The sequence below is a fragment of the Xyrauchen texanus genome, chromosome 7 (assembly GCF_025860055.1).
Source record: "Xyrauchen texanus isolate HMW12.3.18 chromosome 7, RBS_HiC_50CHRs, whole genome shotgun sequence".
Taxonomy (NCBI): Eukaryota; Metazoa; Chordata; class Actinopteri; order Cypriniformes; family Catostomidae; genus Xyrauchen; species Xyrauchen texanus.
Genome location: NC_068282.1, coordinates 26,831,204 through 26,852,068, shown reverse-complemented (window position 1 = coordinate 26,852,068; position 20,865 = coordinate 26,831,204). Strand labels below are relative to the sequence as shown.

Genomic DNA, 20,865 nt, shown 5'->3' with positions numbered 1-20,865 from the left:
GTGCATGCGTCAAGTGCTAGAAAATATAATCAAGCTTGAAATCATGATTGTGCCGAGAGACTTCAATGACAAGATGTAAAGTGAATAGGGAGTTTTTGGTCTTCTCACCCAAAAGCAACTGGATTGCTGGAACACTGGAGTTGTATGGATAACTTTTATGCTGACTTTATCTGATTTTTGGAGCTTCAAAGGCCTGAACACCATTCACTTATGTTGTATGGACCTACAGAGCTGAGATATTCTTCTAAAAAGCTTTGTGTTATACAAAAGAAAGAACGTCATACACACCTGTGATGGCATGAGGGTGAGTAAATGATGAGAGAATTTTAATTTTTGGGTGATCTGTCTCTTTAATATCATTTGTACATTTTCTTCTTATGTAAAATTATCTTGTTTTAAGGATGTTTAGATATTTATTCTGGAAAACAAGAAAAACCTACTGGTTAAGAAAATTATTTTTGCAGTATGTTTTGATGGTATCATTGATATCCTTGGATTGTAAAGGCAGAGACTAAATGTCCAGTTGTTGGTAATGATTTTGCAGCATGAATCTTTGGTTTGTTTACTCATTGCTTTTTATAAATGCATGTATTTGTCAAATGCTCACACATAAGTTTCTAATTTCTGAGTCTGCCTTAACTCTCTGATCTTACAGACTCCAGTGGATCTCCAAATGTCTCAACAGCCAAATGGTTTCTAGAAGAGGAAACACTGCAGTCTCAATAGCTGCTTCAGAGGTTGGACGCCCATATTCAGGGCAAGAAACAAGAAAATGCCAACACTGTCTGCAAGTACCTGGGCAAGGACAGTAATCCCCACAACACTTGAGTCCAGAGTGCCTTCACCTGGCACTGGTGTTAATCTTTTGTGTATGCCCATTTCTGTTTGACAAGAGAACTTTGATTTGACAGCTAGAGATTCCTTTGTTGTAAAGTGATTGGACAAGACCCTAACCATAACTCAATGAGTCCTTTTCACAACAGTGCAGTTCTTCATCTAAAGACACCAAAGCAGTGCCAAACTACTTTTGTTTTTAAAGTGCCAAATAAATCTATATTTAATGCAGATATCAAAGACCATCATGCGCTCTCTCTCTCTCTCTCTCTCTCTCTCTCTCTCTCTCTCTCTCTTTCACACACACAAAAACTCTACCCTGTACTTTGACCTATGACCTTCTTTCATATGATCTCATACATCTTGACTCTCATCATCTCTTTCTTTTGAGCACTTTTGAAATTACATCTGTACTATTTTGTCAGTGAGATATTATCACAACCTCTTTCACTCTTTACTTTCTTATACAATCAATATTCATGTACAGTGTGACCAAAATTGTATGAAACTTACTAATAAAGACATGATTGTGAAGAACATGTGTTTTAAGGACTGAATTAAAAGAGATTGTTTTGATAATCGTTTGTATTATGGGAGTTGATATGTTTGTGTAAATTGTTTTATTTGATCGTCACTTTGTGCTTTGTGGGGAAAGGCTGTTAGAACATGTGATGGATCAGATATGTTCTCTGGGGTCATATCCTTTAACAGTGTTGCACAGCAGATGTCAAACTCTCCAGCTTTCTCTCAAGTCTCCACCTATGTTTAGTGGCCTATCACAGACCTCCGTATGGATTTAGTAAAGTTTCACATCAAGAATGCACAGACTGTGTCAGGCCTGACAGTTTAAAACACACATACACAGTCACCATCTCAAACAACAACAAACTCTCTCATCATGTGAAAGTTCATGGAATGTTAATGTCATCCATGTGGGATCCAGAACTTGGAAATTGCCAAAACCTGTTATTGAGAAAGAATGGGGAAAGAAGTGTGTGGGGGGGGGGCACTCAGTAAAGTGATACTGAGTGCTCCCTCACTATGAGAAGAGGAATATCATAAATCTAATTTGTTCTGGTATGTGTCTTTTTCCCTCTCTTCCCTTCAGATTAGCAAGTGCTGGAATTAGCTTTTGCCAGGCTCCAGTCAAGCGGTTTTGCGATTGGAATTCAGTAACCCTGGTAACCAGGGCTACAAAGCTCAACAAACAGCACTGAGGAATTTGGCAATGTGGACATTTACTCTTGCTTGCGGAGGAAAAGCATTTTTGATTCGCAAGAATCTTTTGAGACTTGGGGCCCAGAGTGAAGTCAAGGGTGGACTGAGGGATTGAAATCTGGTAGAAATGTGGCCAAGACTGTAACTGATTATTTTGTTTTGAACTGTTAAAATGGTTATTTCAAAATCATATTTTTTTTTTTTTTTTTTTTTTTGCTTTATCGAACAGTTTTTTCAGAAGAGGCATTTTGCATGGTAGTGCTCAGAATTGTTTTTAACTAATTTTTCACTGGACATCTTTCCATTGCATTCTCTAGGCATGATCCTGATTTCAAGCTTGATTACACTTCCTAGTGCTTGACGCATTGGCAAAGCGCTAGATAGTGTTAGGAAATGTAATCAAGCTTGAAATTATGATCGCCAAGAGACTGCAGATGTCAAGATGTATATTGAAAAAATAGTTGTATTTTGGTCTGTTCTCACCCAAAAACGATTTGATTGCTTCAGAAGACATGGATTAAACCACTGGAGTCATTTGGATTACTTTTATGCTGCCTTTATGTTCTTTTCTGAGCTTTAAAGTTTTGGTCACCATTCACTTGCATTTCATGGTTCTACAAAGCTGTGATTTCTAAAATTCTTTGTGTTCTGCAGAAGAAAGAAAGTCACATCTGGGATGGCATGGGCATCAATAAATGAGAGAATTTTATTTTTGGGGTGAACTATTCCTTTAAGTGAGACCTCAAACTTCACGTGCATCTTTCTGACCAATTTTATATTACTTTCAACAGTCCAACAGGTGGCGCCATTATGACTGCCTGTGCCTTTATTCAAACATAATTTTGGTGTCATTTCAATATGTAACATAATAATTAATATTTATTTGTACTGGCCGTTATATAATATAATATGTTTTTTGAAGCTTTGTTCTGCTGTTTAGTGAGCAGCCCACTATCTTGGTCAACACAAATGCTTCACTGTTGAGGCATTTACCCTGTTGGCTCTGCTGCTTGATCTTTCATGCTACATTAGGTGTTTTTTTTTTTCACTTTGCAGGATTTATTGCTTTAAACAGTAAAAGATGAACAGCATTTTTACTCTTGGGAGATTGATTTTATTAAATTTTTTGCAAACTCATTTTCACTGCGCATACAAATATTGGCCGTTAAATGCTGTTGGCTTCTGTTTCCACATGAAAAATACTAGATCTTCCTCTAGGGGGCGTCTATAATCCTGACAAGCTTTCGTCCATTGGGCCACATGCAACTTTTGAGACGTTTGTTGTCTTGCTGGGGACATCTATATACAAGAAATGTATGCTTGTTTGAATCTGTTCATTCCAAAATTGGTAACTGAGCTGTGTTGAACCATCTAGATTTGGTTTGGTCCCTCCTTCAATGTAAGTCTAAGGGATTTTTCACCTGTTTTACCATCCGCCTGATAAACCATGAGTGATCACTTTCAAAAGTAATAATACACTTCTTCTCAACAAGCTGTATGATTTGAGGTGTCATTCATGTCTGCGGCACAAATGGTTTTACAAAGTTTAACTGACATCAAACCAGAAAAACACATTACATTGTTTTTTGTTTGTTTTTCCTTCAACTGCAACATACTTTACTAGACATATAATCACAGCTCTAATAACCACTGTGTAGAATGAAATGTTGCACATTGCAGTTACACCATCATGAGATAGAGATGCCACGAACGTTCCAACTTATCCCACAAAGCTATGAGATCAGTTGAAGTCACAAATGTGGACAGACCCTCTGAAAGAAAATTTTCCACTTCATAACTCCCAGTAGACCTAAACATGCGTAAATGTGAAGTGAAGCCATAAGTCACTAAACAGCAGAGGTGATGTCATGGCTGGCCTTTAACGTGAACACAGATTAATGTCAGAGAATTTTGGGGAAGAAGAACTGATGCCAAAGCCAGTGGAGTCACTTCATTTACTAGATGTTAGTATTATACTTCATTTTTAATTCCTGAATGTTAAAGTTTTCTTGCATATCTCTAGGCCCCTAGTACCAGTGCTGTTAAAGGTGTAGGCTATTTTTTTTTTGCATCTTTACACATACAGTAAATTACAATAAGCATTTAGTTTGATAAATGGCTTTCTGAAAAGTGTGTAATGCCATTTCTGTCTGCACAGGAATTACAGTGGCATTGTTATTACAGACATGAAGAGGTACCACTGTTATTTTTTAATAAAGTTGGATTGAGTTACAGGTGCTGTAAGTAATATTAGCTGTTCTGTATCTTCCACCAGTCCGCTGAGTTAGAGACACTCCCTCTCTCCTAAGCCTTGTACTCCAAAGACACATGCTCACACACAGACACCAGACACCTGGAGAGGGTTGTAGACCATTTCAAGGACTGTTCGTTGGTGACGTCATTTTTCCATGAACATTTTCTGCTTGTCAAACCAGAGACTAAATAGCAGAGACAGGCCATTTCTATTAAAATTAATGGGAGAAATTGGAACTCCCAATGGCATCCAACTGTCAACAGATGTAGAAAGGAAATCCCGCCTTACAGGTAAAATAGCCAGTCACCTTTTAGATACAGAAATCGAGAACATGCATGTGCATTGGCTATACAAGAATAAAGAGCATTTTTAGAGTAATCTGATTTAAAGACAGAATTTATTATACCAGTTATGATGGAACGACGTGCCATGGATCATCATCTCCCACGGTGACTTTTTCCTGTTTGGAGGCACGTGGGGCTCACCTTAACTCAATGAAGAGCCTTCTCACCGTTGCCTTAAAACACAGAGTGCATCTCTCCTCGTGAGATCGGTCTCTCCCTGCTGGTATCTTCGCAGGTCCAGTAATGGAGCAGGGAGGGTCCAGTGCAAGTTAGATGCGTTGCTGGACCCGCACCCCGGAAGCTTGGTGCGAGTTAGAATCAACGCCAGGGATTAGTGCCGAGGCCCAGGGAAGCTGGGCCACTCCAATTAAGCCGCCACTCTACACACCCCATACTAAGGAGGGGAGCGCATTGCAGCCGCCGGGATCCCACTATCACCTGGACTGTCCCTGTCTTTACTTCTGTTCCTTCACATATCCCTTTTGACCATGTAGGCCCCAGATTCCCCTTTGTTTTGGATATTTTAAATAAATGCTTCTCTGAGGCCTGACGCACAGTGTGGTCAGATTTTACTTTGTTGATATATGTTCTTTAGTCATTATCTTGACCAACTGTTTTCGTGATTTTGGTCTTTTCCCCTTCAAGTAGATAGGAGCTGTACTTTCATGATGCTTATATACATAGAAAAATAGCTGCCCAAACTGCCTAAGAGCATTCCAAAGACAGCCTCCGAGTGGACTGACTTAACTTGAAAAAGAGACTTTGTTGAAATGTATTTGGACCATTTTAATTACTTTGATTTGGTTTACATTCTTGAAATGGTCTATAGGAGCAGATGGAGGCGTTTTGAAGTTTTGAAGTTTTTATTTAATGGCAAAAGGACACCATACGCCACTTATACAAGCATATATGGGCTGCCCTGTGAACACTCACAATGATTGACAAATAGAAACCAAGGATCTGACAGAATTTAGAATTTACAATGTTTTTAAAGTACTAACTGTACAAAATTTAACTAGTCATATTAAGTGTAAAGTTAAAGGTGTTGTAAGCGATTTATTTCATGGAAAGATGTGCAAAAAAGTTGTGTACTCCCTGAAAGATATCACTGAAATATGTCATGAGATATCTCACCGGTCTCTGTGACACCTCTAGTCTTTGTAAACACCAAAATATAACTTCTTTTTCACTGTACAACCAGACTTTGGTACAACTTCCCATTGCAATCTCTAGGCATGATCATGATTTTAAGCTTGATGCGTAGAGCGCTTGATGGCTCTATAGAAAGTGTAATCGAGCTTGAAATCATGATGGTTAAGTAGATTGCTGTCAAGATGTACAGTGAAAAAGGAGTTCTATTTTGGTCTGTTCTCATCCAAAACAAACTTGATCGCTTCAGAAGATATGGATTAAACTACTGGAGTCTTATTGATTACTTTTATGCTGATTTTATCTCCTTTTCTCACACACACACACACACACACACACACACACACACACACACACACACTCACACACACACACACACACACACACACACACACACACACACTATCTGTATATACCTACATATATATTTATGTGTCTTATTGTGTATTTTTATATACACAACAGTTAGTTCTGGTCCTCAAACCTGAATGGACGAGAGACATTCCATGAGCACTGATGGTCTGACACCATCAGCACTCGGATGCTTCATTGTGTGTGTATCACTCCGCTTGTGTTCGTGCTGTTCTAAACTAAAGTGTTAAAACAGTGCAGATCTGTTAAGAGCTATGGTTTGTATTTTTTTTTTACATGTATTTTGTTTATTTTACATGACCTATGTTAGCCAGCAGGTGGTGGCAAAAGGTCATTTTTATGTGTAATATGAGCCAGTTAGGTGATGTGAAGTGAATCCACTTCAGCAGTGTTTACTTACAGCACTATATGATCGCTTATATTACTACTACTAAAGCTAGAAAATAGTTTTAAATGAACAACTTCAGCATTACGGCTCATCACAGCTGAGAGACACAACAGAATGATTAATTGCACAAACTGAAGGCGCTTACCTCTTATCAGACTTTCCACATTGGAGTGGACACACTGTTTAAAAAGGACATTGGGGACATTGCAGTTTCTATAGTGAATGACTCGTGTGCCCGGCAACAGCGAAATAGGTAGAATTACCCCTGCTTGGACAGCTATTTTTCCACTGAGAAAGCTGATCTTCAGAAAGCTGACAGCATCTCTGCTTGGGTGTGGCAACAGGTGATCACACATGCTCTCTCTCTCTCTCTCTCTCTCTCTCACACACACACACACACACACACACACACACACACACACATACATCCATCCATCCTTGTTTATCCAATAACTTGTTAGAAACAGCACAAGCAGTGATACTATTTCTGAAATGAACTTTTTGAATTTCTAACAAAGGCTTGGACGCATCATTTGGTTTGAAACAGCAACGGCATATTCTGATCCATCACGTAAGAAAGTAGTTACATGCACAAATGAGTTTTTATGACCGTACTCAGTTTTTCCTATATTTTTTTTATTTACTTGTTCGTTGAACTGTTGTATATAGGCAATATCACACTTGCAATCATACTATATGGCCCTAAATCAGCACTGCCGTGATTAACTATGGCACTCGGCTCACGGCCGAATCATAGCAGTACTGATGTAGGGCTATATTGCACATTTGTTCATGTGATATTGCTTAGATAAACTTTATATTCTATTCCCTTATTTTCATTCTTTATTCTATTCTTTTATTATTTCTGTCTGTTGCTGTACTGTTTTTGCATTGGAAGCTTCTATCACCAAATTCCTTGTACGTGTAAGCTCATTCTGGTTCTGATTCAGATTTTTGGAGCTTCAAAGGCCTTATTACCATTCACTTGCATTGTATGGACCTACATAGCTGAGATATTCTTCTAACAATCTTTGTTTGTGTTCTTCAGAAGAAAGTCATACACATCTGGGTTAGTAACTTATGAGAGAATTTTCATTTTTGGGTGAACTAACCCATATCATGTTGGGAGAAAGTCTTTGTGATGTTCCAACTTAACTGGTCCTAGTTAAAGTCAAATCAATGCATAAACACTTTTCATAGCTTCATGCTCATTCAGTGTACACTCACTAAGCACTTTATTAGGAAGGCTATAGTCCTTATAAAGTGTCCGACGTGGTCTTCTGCTGCTGTAGACCATCCGCTTCAACTTTGACTTGTTGTGCATTCTGAGATGCTGTTGTTCTCACTATAATTAGATTCCTCCGTAGGAGGGAATCTATTGTATTTGACAGTATTATTATTATTATTATTATTATTATTATTATTATTATTATTATTATTATTATTATTATTATTATTATTATTATTATTATTATTATTATATAATAATAATAATAATAATAATAATAATAGTGGAGTGGTGGTGGCGTAGTGGCTAAAGCACAGGGCTGTTAATCAAAAGGTTGCAGGTTCTAACCCCACGGCCACCACCATTGTGTCCTTGAGCAAGGCACTTAACTCCAGGTTGCTCCGGGGGGGTTGTCCCTGTAATAATTGCATTGTAAGTCGCTTTGGATAAAAGCGTCTGCCAAATGCATAAATGTAAATGTATTATTATTTTTCTTCTTCTTGAGCCCCAATAGCTCAAAAAAGTCACTGGTCAAAAATGTTCTAAATTGGCACATTGATACTCCATGCCAACGGGTACCCCCAAACCAAGAATGGCCCACATTTGCCCATAGGTGGCGCTATAGGCCACACCCAAAAAAAAATATTTTCAAAGTGATATAATTTCCACCCCATTTGTCCAAATCTTCTGAAACTTGGTAAACATGCCTCATTTCTCATGGGGAACAAAAAAGCCTCAAGGACCCATACTTCTGCCATTATGGATTTTCCTGTACAGTGAAAATTTTGGAAAACCTACAAAACTCTTCTTCTCCTGAACCTTAGCTCCAATTGACTTGGAATTTGGTACACATGTGTAGAATGGATGTCTTTCCAAACGTTAGTTAGCAAAAATGAATACAATACAAAATGGCTGAAATGGGGTGTTTATGTAAATGTACACACAAATGATGATCAAAAATTTTAAAAATCCCATTGATTTACAATGGCTGAGCAAAAGTGCCCCCTCTACTGGATAAATACGGTCTACATGTAAAATCCCATTCACTTACATTTGCTGAGCAAAGAGGCTCCCTCTACTGGAGTAACTCTGTCTACCACATGCAGCTCTCCTGGAGCCATCTCTCTAATGAAACATTTCGGTCTCCTAGTGGGTGGAGCTCCAGACTTAGAAGCCAGAAGACATTTTGCGTCTGGACGAAGGTATGTCAAGTTTTAATGCTTTCCAGTTTGAACGTTCAAGCGATTTTACACTATTCAACTCAACAAAGGCAAAACAACTCAAATGTTTGCGAGCTGTTTGTGTGACACAGCGAGCGAGCCGCGTATAAAGCTCGCACGCCGATGAGAGTTCACTTCTTGCGTTTGAACAACGAAGTGTAAAAATACATGATATATTGAGGAGCCTGTTATGTCAAGTGAACAAACAGTTGAGAAAGAAATCGACTCGGTTACTAACGTAACCTCGGTTCCCTGAGAGGAGGGAACGATTATTGCGTAAGTAGCTTACACTATGGGAAAACTCAGTTTCTCGAGAAATATTGAATTCTTTATGTAAAACGCATTGCAGCTGCACAGCATACAGCAATGAGCGAGGCAGCTCGGTCATTGGCTGTGCTGCGGCAACTTGCTCGAACCAATGACGGGGCGACTCTGAACGTGCGACCAATGGGCACGCGCTTCGCGCTCGCGCGCTCACAGCCGGCCAAGATGGGCGTGGCTAGGGCTATATATTAGGCGCCCCGTCATGAGAGTTCTTTAGGTTCAATCGACTGAAGCGAACTGACCAAGCGCAAGCACGGCAGCTTACGCAATACTCGTTCCCTCCTCTCAGGGAACCGAGGTTACGTTAGTAACCGAGTCGTTCCCTCTCGAGAGGTCTCTCCTATTGCGTAAGTAGCTTACGCTATGGGAACACCATGCAAAATGCTGTGCGTGCTGACTTCGCTCTATAAAGCCAGAGGCGGATGCCTGAGCCTTAAAGCAAAGTGATTATCCAACAAGCCGGCCAACGGCGAGCTATATAATGGGAAAATACAGAGCCCCAAGAAGGTCCATGGTGGGGCGCTCATTGTAAAAACACAAGCACATAACTTATGTACTGATTTTTCTATGTATTGATATGCATACAAAATCCTCTAAGTCAGTCAGAGACGGACCTATAAGGGAGGAGATAATGCTCAGCATATACATACTCCAGTCCATTCTACAGTCAGGCTGATAGAATGTTGGAATGCAATGAGGGGACCTGTAGGTTATAAAACCTGATAAATGTCGAAGGCGAGGCCCAGCCTGCCGCCGCACAAATATCTTCAATGGGTATCCCACTCGACCACGCCCACGAGGAGGCCATGCTCCTCGTAGAGTGAGCTCTGACGCCTAAGGGGCATTGAAGGCCCTTGGCTTCATAAGCCAGCGCTATAGCATCCACTATCCAGCGCGATATTCTTTGCTTTGAAACTGCGAGACCTTTAGTGCGGCCGCCAAAGCATACAAATAATTGTTCCGTCTGTCTGAATGGGGCAGAACGTTCCAAATATACTCTGAGCGCCCTGACCGGGCAGAGTAAATTAGCGTCGCTTTCGTCCGCTGGGGACGATAGCGCTGCCAGAGATATCACCTGTACTCTGAAGGGTGTGGAGAGCACTTTAGGAATATACCCGTGCTTTGGCCTAAGGACAACTCTGCAGTCGTTAGGTCCAAATTCCAGGCAAGCAGCGCTTGATGACAGCACGTGCAGGTTGCCCACTCTCTTGACTGAGGCGAGCGCCAACAAGAGCACAGTTTTGAGCGAGAGCTGTTTAAGGTGCACGGTTCGGAGAGGTTCGAACGGGGCACTCTTGAGTGCGTCCAGGACCGTGGCCAGGTCCCAGATCGGCACCGAGGGGGGGCGAGGGGGGTTCATCCTCCTAGCACCTCTTAGGAAACGAATGATTAGGTCGTTTTTCCCTAATGAACGTCCTTTATCAGGATTGTGTGACGCTGCTATGGCAGCCAAATAGACTTTGAGCATGGAGGGTGTGCGGCCCGCCTCCAGCAGCTCTTGCAAAAAGGCGAGTACACTTGGTATCTCGCACGATTTGGGGTTCAAGCTCTTAGTTTCACACCAGTCACTGAACACTTTCCACTTTTGGGCATATAAGCGTCTCATAGAGGGCGCTCGCGCCTCCGTGATGGTTCTCAAAACTCCACTTGGGAGGTTCTCGGGAACCCATTGAGGGGCCATGCATGGAGGGCCCACAGATCGGGGCGGGGATGAAGAATCATCCCGTTGGCCTGCCTGAGGAGGTCTAGCCTCAGCAGAATCGGCCATGGGGCAGATTGCATCATCTGCATCAGTTCTGGAAACCACGTCTGGTTTTTCCAGAGAGGGGCTACCAGGAGCACTGCACATTTCACATCCCTGATCCGACTGATGACCTGAGGTAGCATCGCGATCGGGGTAAAAGCATACAAGGGGCGGCTCGGCCAGACTTGGGCGAGCGCGTCCGTGCTCTTTGAGAAGAAAAGGGGGCAGTGCGCATTTTCCCTGGAGGCGAAGAGGTCGACCTCCGCCTTGCCAAAGGTTTGCCATAACCACTGAACCGTCAGGGGGTGGAGAGACCATTCTCCTGGGAGAACCTTGTCTCTGGACAGCATGTCCGCTCCCTGGTTCAGGACGCCTGGCACATGCGCTGCTCTCAGCGAGCACAAGTGGTGCTGTGACCATGAGATGAGCTCCCTGGCCATAGAGTGCAGGGAGCTCGACCTGAGTCCACCCTGGCGATTTATATACGATACTACCGTCATGTTGTCCGTTCGGACCAGGACGTGTTCGTTTTTCAGGTACGGAAGCAGGGCTCTGAGAGCAAAGGCGACCGCTTTCATTTCCAGACAGTTTATATGTAGGCGCTTTTCCGGGTTTGACCAAAAGCCGGAGACAGGCCTGCCCTCGTAAAGGGCCCCCCATCCTATTTTGGAGGCATCTGTCGTGATCATTTTTCTCTGTGTGTTCACACCCAGACTCACGCCGGTTCAATACCAGTCGACGGCTTTCCAGGGCGTCAGGGCTTTTATACAGCCGTGATTTGCTCTGATTAAAAAGTGGCCCGAGCGCCACGCGTGAATGGGGACACGGCTCTTGAGCCAGCGTTGGAGAGGACGCATGTGCAACAATCCTAGCTGGAGTACAGCTGATGCCGAGGCCATGAGACCGAGCATCCTTTGAAATCGTTTGACGGGGCGCGCGCGCCTTGGTCTGAATGATGTTGCAAGGCGTCGAATAGAGAGCGCGTGCTCTGATGAGAGGCGCACCGTCATCTGCACTGAGTCTAGCACTATTCCCAGAAAAGAGATATTCTGGCTGGGGGATAGCACGCTCTTTGCAAAATTGATTCTCAGACCCAGGCATTCTAGATGGCTGATAATCCAAGATCTGTGCGTCGTTAACTGACTCTCTGATTGTGCTATGATTAGCCAATCGTCGAGGTAATTCAGTATTCGCACTCCCCGCTGTCTCAGGGGGGAAAGTGCTGCGTCCATCCATTTCGTGAATGTACGGGGGGCCAATGATAGGCCGAATGGTAGTACTGTGTACTGGTATGACTGTCCCTCGAAAGCGAATCTCAGAAAAGGCCTGTGATGAGGCGCTATCGGAATGTGAAAGTAAGCGTCTTTCAAATCCACTGATAGAAACCAATCCCCGGGGCGAACTTGCGCGAGGATATGTTTGGTCGTTAACATTCTGAACGAGCGAATCATTAAAGCTTTGTTCAGATGTCTGAGATCTAGGATGGGGCGGAGGCCACCGTCCTTTTTCGGGACGAGAAAATAGCGGCTGTATAAACCTGCCTCGCTCATAGAGGGAGGAACAGTTTCTATAGCGCCCTTCTCTATTAGTTTGAGCACCTCGGTGCGTAGAACATGTGACACATCTCTCCTCACTTTCGTCTCAACCACCGCTGAAAAGCGGGGTGGTCCGCGAGCGAATTGAAGCGAGTAACCGTGTTTTATTATGTTCAAAACCCATTTCGGCATGTCAGGGATTTTTTCCTAGGCTTTTGCTCGCACAGATATGGGCTGAATGCTGGCTGGGGGCGTGTCGCAGTGACGTATGGGCCCCACCGGCAAATTGCCTTGTGCTAACACTGAGCTTACAGCTGTCAGAGGCGCGGGCACGCGCTGAGCAGCCTTGTTGAGTGCCGAGTGCAGGGGTGCCTGTGAGATTACAGGCACGTGCGCTATCTCCGAAATGCTCGCAGCGTGAGCTGGAGAAACGTTTGAAACTGTATGGACAGTGTTTTCGGGTGGGGGTGCATACATCGTAATAGGCACGCACGCCACTGTCATAAAGCTTCCCGCTCTTAGCGGGGAGTTTCTTGGCTCGTGCGTCGCATCCGTGATGCTTGCGGCATGAGACAAGGAAATGTTTGAAACTGTATCGACAGTGTTTACGGGTGAGGGTGCATACATTGTAATAGGCACGCGCGCCACTTTCATAAAGCTTCCCGCTCTTAGCGGGGAGTTTCTTGGCTCGCGCGTCGCATCTGTGATGCTTGCGGCATGAGACAGAGAACTGTTTGAAACTGTATGGGCAGTGCTTATGGGTGGGGGTGCATATACCGTAGTAGGCACGCGCGCCACTTTCATAAAGCCTCCCGCTCGCGGCAGGGGGTTTTTGGCTATGCATACATTGTTTGTGTGTAGGGGTGCATGCAGGACAGCAGGCAGGCGAGCTACCTTTATAGTAATTCCCGCTTTTACTGGGGAAGTGTTTATAACTGTGGGAACAGTGCTTGCGTGTAGTGGTGCATACATGACAATAGGCACACAATCTACATATATGGTGCGTCCAGCTGGAGCTGGGGAAGTATTCGGCACTGTTTGGACAGTATTGATACGTGGGAATGCGCACTTTAGTGTGGACACGTGACCCCTTAGTGACACAGGCAGAAAATGACTCTTTTTGTGATTTCTGTGTGTTGCCGTTAAAACGGCGTTTGATTGTAGGTGAGCGAGTTCTGTGACTGGCCCATTGACTGCTGTACAGACATTTCCAGCCGCCTGTAAGCCGCCGGGCTCATCTGCCCCATTGGTCGCGCGTTCAGAGTCGCCCCGTCATTGGTTCGAGCAAGTTGCCGCAGCACAGCCAATGACTGAGCTGCCTCGCTCATTGCTGTATGCTGTGCAGCTGCAATGCGTTTTACATAAAGACTTCAATATTTCTCGAGAAACGGAGTTTTCCCATAGCGTAAGCTACTTACGCAATAGGAGAGACCTCTCGAGAGGGAACTTGTATAATTATATTGAATTCTGGCATTATTCCAGGTGACATCCTGTTAGATGTTTCTCTCGAAACAGCGGAAACAACTTAAATAAAATACTGCGTCATTTTTGCCCATACAGAAACATGCGAGACATCATTACAAACTATGAAATTTGTCCTTTTATTTGTGTACAATTACTAACAACAAAACCTTGTGCTTTTGTAAAATAAAGAAAATAAACAGGGTGCTCAGTCTGTCTTCGCGATAATCTTTCTGAAACACGTCACAAAATTCAAGTGAACCATCAACCATTCACACAGTCTGTATTTTATCACCTGACACCCATAATCTCTGAAATGAATACAGATGCAACAAGCATTGCACAGAACGAAAATAATGATACTTCACAGTTCTCAAAAGATTAAACTGAACTGTGCCTTGAATATCGTATCATAAAGAGACAGAAACAATTTAGACTTCGCCCAGTGCATTGACATCCGAAGTAATTGAAAAGTACAAATGGTATTATTTTAAGTTTTTTTTATTTCTCTCTTACGTGGTAGGATGCCACGTTTTTGAATGGCATGTAAAATGTAAAAATAATCACTCAATCTCCATTTTTTTTCACTGGATCTGTTGCTATTTTAGTGATTTAAAAATCAAAGCACTGACCATTTAAAGTGTGAGCTTGTACATTTTGAAATAGTTATAAACAGTCACAGCTATGCAGTGTTATTATGTGCCTAGATAGTCTTTCAAATAAAATTAGTTTACCCCAAAAATATATTTCTCTCATCATTTACTCACCCTCTTTCTATCCCAGATGTGTATTTCTTTCTTTCTCAGCCCTGTTGAGGCTTTCAATGCACTTGAATGGTGATCAGAACTCACATCAACAAAAATCACATAAATGCAACATAAAAAGTAACCCATAACACTCCAGTGGTTTAATCCATACTTTCAGAAGGGATATTATAGGTGTGGGTGTGAAAAAGATCAATATTGTATATATGTAGTATATAGAGTATTTCAATTTTTTTTTACTATAAATTGTCCACCCTGCTCAGGAGGGGTGATATGCTTATGTAAATAAATAAAAAAAATTAAAAAAAAAAAACAGAAAAAGAACTCTTAAGAGAGAAGAGCGCTTGTGAAAGTGAAAGTAGAGATTTATAGTAAAAAATGACTTAATTATTGATCTGTTTCTCACCACTTCTCATTTACTTACATTGAAAGGACCAACAGAGCTGAGATATTCTTCTAAACATCTTAATTCAATTTCTGCAGAAGAAAGTCATACACATCTGGGACTGCATGAGGGTGAGGAAATTATCAAATATCCCTTTAACATTCACTTATTTTTACAATGCATAAAATGAATGCTAATTTTGTACATTGATACTACAGGCCAACAGGAACCCACAAACCAAGAATGGCCAACATTCGCCCCTAGGGGGCGCTACAGGCCACGCCAAAATTCCCATTTTCTGGTCAAAAATTTTCTAATTTGGTACATTGATACTACAGGCCAACAGGAACACACAAACCAAGAATGGACCACATTCACCAATAGGGGCGCTACAGGAAATGCAAAAATTCTCATTTTCAGGTCAAACATTTTCTAATTTGGTACATTGATACTACAGGCCAACAGGAACCCACAAACCAAGAATGGCCCACATTCGCCCTTTAGGGGGGGCTACAGACCACGCCCAAAAGTCTCATTTTTTGTTCAAAAATGTTCTAAATTGGTACATTGATACTACAGGCCAACAGGAACCCACAAATCAAGAATGGCCCACATTCACTCTTAGGGGGTGCTACAGACCACGCCCAAATGTCCAATTTTCAAACTGATGGCATTTTCACCCAATTTGTCAAATTCGTCTGAAACTTAATGTACATTCCTCATTTCAGATACCATTTCCACGCCATTTAACCAATTCTTCTGAAACTTGGTGTACATGCCTCATTTCTCATTGGGACCAAAAAAGCCTCAAGGATCCATAAGGTCCGGTATGATGGATTTTTCCTGTACACTGAAAATGTTTCGTTTAGGATTCAGACAGAAATACGTGTTTTTTGGATTCATCCATTGAGAGGGTTTAACCCCAATCCTCTACTGATCAATTTTAAATGATTTGCCATTTTGAGGAGGAATCCGCATTGCTGCTTGCAGCTATATTTGTATATAGTTGTTGTCTGAGTTACCGTAGCCTGTCTGTCAGATCAAACCAGTCTGGCCATTATCTGTTGACCTCTCACAACAAGGCGTTTCCACCCGCAGAACTGCTGCTCACTGGATGTTTTTTGGCACCATTAACTGAAGCTCCTGACCCGTATCTGCATGACTTTATGCATGGCACTGCTGCCACATGATTGGCTGATTAGATAATCGCATTAATAAGTAGGTGTACAGGTTTTCCTAATAAAGTGCTCAATGATATGTATATAATGCATAACATTTATTTACATAGGTAACTAATGTTGGCAACTCCTGAATAAATGCTTCATATACGTCCACTTTACATTAATTGACATTTTCATATTTAACATTATGAAAACATTCAACATTTTTCTTATTCAACATTACTAATGTTATTATAATGCATTTTTAAATTGCTTATTGTCATTAATGAACCCTTTATAATCCCTTTGTTATGGCATTATAAAGGGTTCATTAATGACAATGTAAAACGTTTTACTGCATTCCTTTACAGTACAGTTTCTCCAAATATTTGAATAGCAAGAATAGAGAGTGACCCAGTTCATTGTCCCTTGTTTGCTATTATAGTAGGAATTAACTTTTCTTTCTTTCTTTCTTCAGGATGCATCTGCTGCTTTTGAAACTTATTGCTGTTTTCAGATAGCTTGCATTCCTTGACGAGATAAGAGGAGTACGAAACACTTTCCCACGATTGCTGCTGCTGACCGTACAGCGTTTACGCCTATATCTCACATTCCAGAGCCTGGCGAAGCCTCCGGGGGGCAGTATGTCTCACTTCCAGCCCACAGTCTGTGTGTTTGTGTACATTGTTCATCTCTGTCATGAGAGGGCTGAAAGGGGTATAAAGGCCTGGCTGGTAAGACCTTGCATCAGGGTGCTCTAGACGCCCAAAAACGGCCCACAGACATATGTGGAGTGGGTCTTATCAGCATGAGTCAGTGTGTGGGGAACAATGTCAGGGATCCTCTGAACAAACAGCTTGCTTTTGAGCATATTCACTCAACCTCTCCTTCACCATGGCTAAATTATTCTTGTCTGGTCCCCTTTGACCTTAATATTGCAATATTACCCTTATCAGATCGTCCATGAGGAAGTTGTTCAGCACTGACTGTGGCTTGCTCTTATCTTCAGTTCAGCATGTAACACAGATAGTGGACCCATTTTACTATGCAATTTACCAAGCAGTCAATAGACAAAGCAAACATTTAGCCACATTTACATTTTTACATGTCAATGCTACATATATTTTGAGTTTCCCATGGAAAGAACATGTTCCTGTTTTGGTCCCTTGCTCAGTCCTTTGCTGATATGGTGGCACACTGAGGTGGTGCCTCACCCTGATAGGTGTTTGAAGTGTGCCGGGACTTTCTCATACAGCTGCCAGATGGAAACGGTTATGCAACTGGTCAGCTATCTGATCTCAGTTCAGTGGAAGCAGGCAGCGGCTTGTGTATCTGTGTTGATGGAGGATGAAACTAGGTTATTTTGGCGCCTGCACATAATTTGACATTGGTAATGAGATGGGTTGGTATGGGACCTTGGGAAATTCAAATAAAGCCACCACAAGACCAACCAGCTACACTCAAAAATAACAGCAGAAGTACATATGTAACTTTCTCTCTGATTTCAAACTTTCTCACGGTTAAACGCTGAAACGTAAGTATTGTTAGAGGTTGTCTTTCAGAACAAAATCTTGGGTAGGCACAATATCTGCCTGTTAAGTTTATTCTACATTGATTTATGTGACATTGCAGCACAATGCAGCAAAAATATATTATTATAGTGTGATTAAAAGGAGGGATTCATTTTGCTACTGTTTGCTTTGTATAATAATTACTGTAATATCTTGATTCACTTGTGTTGCCACATTCTTGTCACTTTGATGTCAAAAGAATGGTGCTTCTTTGAGAGGTGTCCCAACTTATCTAGTCCTATTTACCTAAATTTCTCTGTAATAGCACTTTACTGGTATTTATACAGATTCACATCATATATTATAAAAATAAAGCCTGATGATCATAAAGCCAAACAGACATTTATGTAGGCGTACATAGGTTTCTAATGTTGGTTGCTCCTTAAATGCATCACATGTGTCCACTTTACATTAAGGTACATAGGTAACTGATGTTGAATATATGATAAATGCTGTGAATGAGAATGAAGATCTGACTAGGACCATTAGCACCATTCTTTTGAAATCAACATGACATGGAAAATGAGTCTAGACCTTATGATAATTTTTATAAAAATAAAGCAAACTTGAGCAAAATGACACAATACTTCCTTTAAATCTACTATAGTAGTCTATTTTTGCTGTATCATCACATACATATTTTGTTTTAGATTAATGTTCTTAAAATAAGTGTGAATAAGTGTTATTAAGCATTTATAACATGTGAGGTAAAATTGGTTGCTATTTGGCAGATATTGCATGAAAGTCCCCTTTTTATACATGCTGTTATAACCATGTATCAATTATTTGTACATTATTGGCCATTAATAAACCCCTAAAGTGCTGTGAAATTGTTTTGTTTTGCTGTATATCGCATACTATATTGTTTAAAAAATTCAAACAAAATCTAACATAAAACAAAGGCAATCTGAGTAAACACAAAATACAGTTTTTAAATGATAATGCTATTTACTGAAGCAAAAAAATTATCCAATACCAGAATTGATGAGAAAAGAGGTAATTGAAATACATCAGTTTGGGAAGGGTTACAAAACTTTTTCAAAGGCTCTGGGACTCCAAAGAAACACAGTGAGAGCCATTATCTCCAAATGGAGAAAACTTGGCACAGTAGTGAACCTTCCCACAAGTAGCCGACCTTCCAAAATTCCTCTAAGAGCACAGCGACAACTCATCCAGGAAGTAAAAAAAAAGCCAAGGACAACATCCAAGGAACTGCAGGCCTCCCTCGCATCAATAAAGGTCACTGTTCATGACTCCATTATCAGAAAGACCCTGATGATCCTCAAATCTTTTGGGAGATTGTTCTGTGGATTGATGAGTCAGAAATAGAACTGTTTGGAGACAGGGGTCCCATTACGGTGATGCTTTGCTGCTTCAGGGCATGGGAGACTTGCAATAATGAGGGGAAACATGAATTCTGCTCTCTATCATAAAATCCTAAATGAGAACGTTCAGTCAACAGTTTGTGAGTTGAAGCTCAAGCTCAACTGCATTATGCAGCAAGACAATGATCCAAAGCATAGGAGTTAGTCCACATAAGTATTTAGAGTATATAGAGTAAGTATATATATATATATATATATATATATATATATATACAGTAAATATATTTGAAAACTGTATTTTGTGTTTACTCAGGTTGCCTTTGTATTATGTTATATCTCGTTTGAAGATCTAAAACAATTAAGTATAGCAAATTCACAAAAATAGAAGAAATCAGAAAATGCTTTTTCACAGAACTGTATATAAATCCTTAACAAAGTAAACATGAATGTAAAGAGTTACCTATACAATGAACATGTTATACATTTAAACTGGCTAAATGATATAAACAATAAAATAAGAAAAATGGCGCCAAAGAGTAATATGAAGAAGCTTGTTTTTACTACAATGCTTTCAAAATACATGCAGCAATAAAAATGGAAGACTGTGTCAGAGGATGTTTTTTTTTTCTATTTATTTACAGGTGAAACTCGAAAAATTAGAATATCGTGCAAAAGTTCATTAATTTCAGTAATTCAACTTAAAAGGTGAAACTAATATATTATATAGACTCATTACAAGCAAAGTAAGATATTTCAAGCCTTTATTTGATATAATTTTGATGATTATGGCTTACAGCTTATGAAAACCCCAAATTCAGAATCTCAGAAAATTAGAATATTGTGAAAAGGTTCAGTATTGTAGGCTCAAAGTGTCACACTCTAATCAGCTAATTAATCCAAAACACCTGCAAAGGGTTCCTGAGCCTTTAAATGGTCTCTCAGTCTGGTTCAGTTGAATTCACAATCATGGGGAAGACTGCTGACCTGACAGTTGTGCAGAAAACCATCATTGACACCCTCCACAAGGAGGGAAAGCCTCAAAAGGTAAATTGCAAAAGAAGTTGGATGTTCTCAAAGTGCTGTATCAAAGCACATTAATAGAAAGTTAAGTGAAAGGGAAAAGTGTGGAAGAAAAAGGTGCACAAGCAGCAGGGATGACTGTAGCCTGGAGAGGATTGTCAGGAAAAGGCCATTCAAATGTGTGGGGGAGCTTCACAAGGAGTGGACTGAGGCTGGAGTTACTGCATCAAGAGCCACCACACACAGACGGGTCCTGGACATGGGCTTCAAATGTCAAACGTCTTACCTGGGCTAAAGAAAAAAATAACTGGTCTGTTGCTCAGTGGTCCAAAGTCCTCTTTTCTGATGAGAGCAAATTTTGCATCTCATTTGGAAACCAAGGTCCCAGAGTCTGGAGGAAGAATGGAGAGGCACACAATCCAAGATGCTTGAAGTCCAGTGTGAAGTCTGTGTTGGTTTGGGGAGCCATGTCATCGGCTGGTGTTGGTCCACTGTGCTTTATTAAGTCCAGAGTCAACGCAGCCGTCTACCGGGACATTTTAGAGCACTTCATGCTTCCTTCAGCAGAC

At 41.2% G+C, this 20,865-nt stretch overlaps 1 long non-coding RNA gene across 1 annotated transcript; it reads left to right on the top strand.

Annotated features, from left to right (window-relative positions):
• Window positions 1-8,949: 8,949 nt before the first annotated feature.
• Window positions 8,950-19,756, top strand: LOC127646833 (uncharacterized). The gene is made up of 4 exons (XR_007970974.1): window positions 8,950-8,989; window positions 15,268-15,351; window positions 15,949-16,438; window positions 16,859-19,756. It is a non-coding gene; the product is annotated as an uncharacterized LOC127646833 (long non-coding RNA).
• Window positions 19,757-20,865: the final 1,109 nt, after the last annotated feature.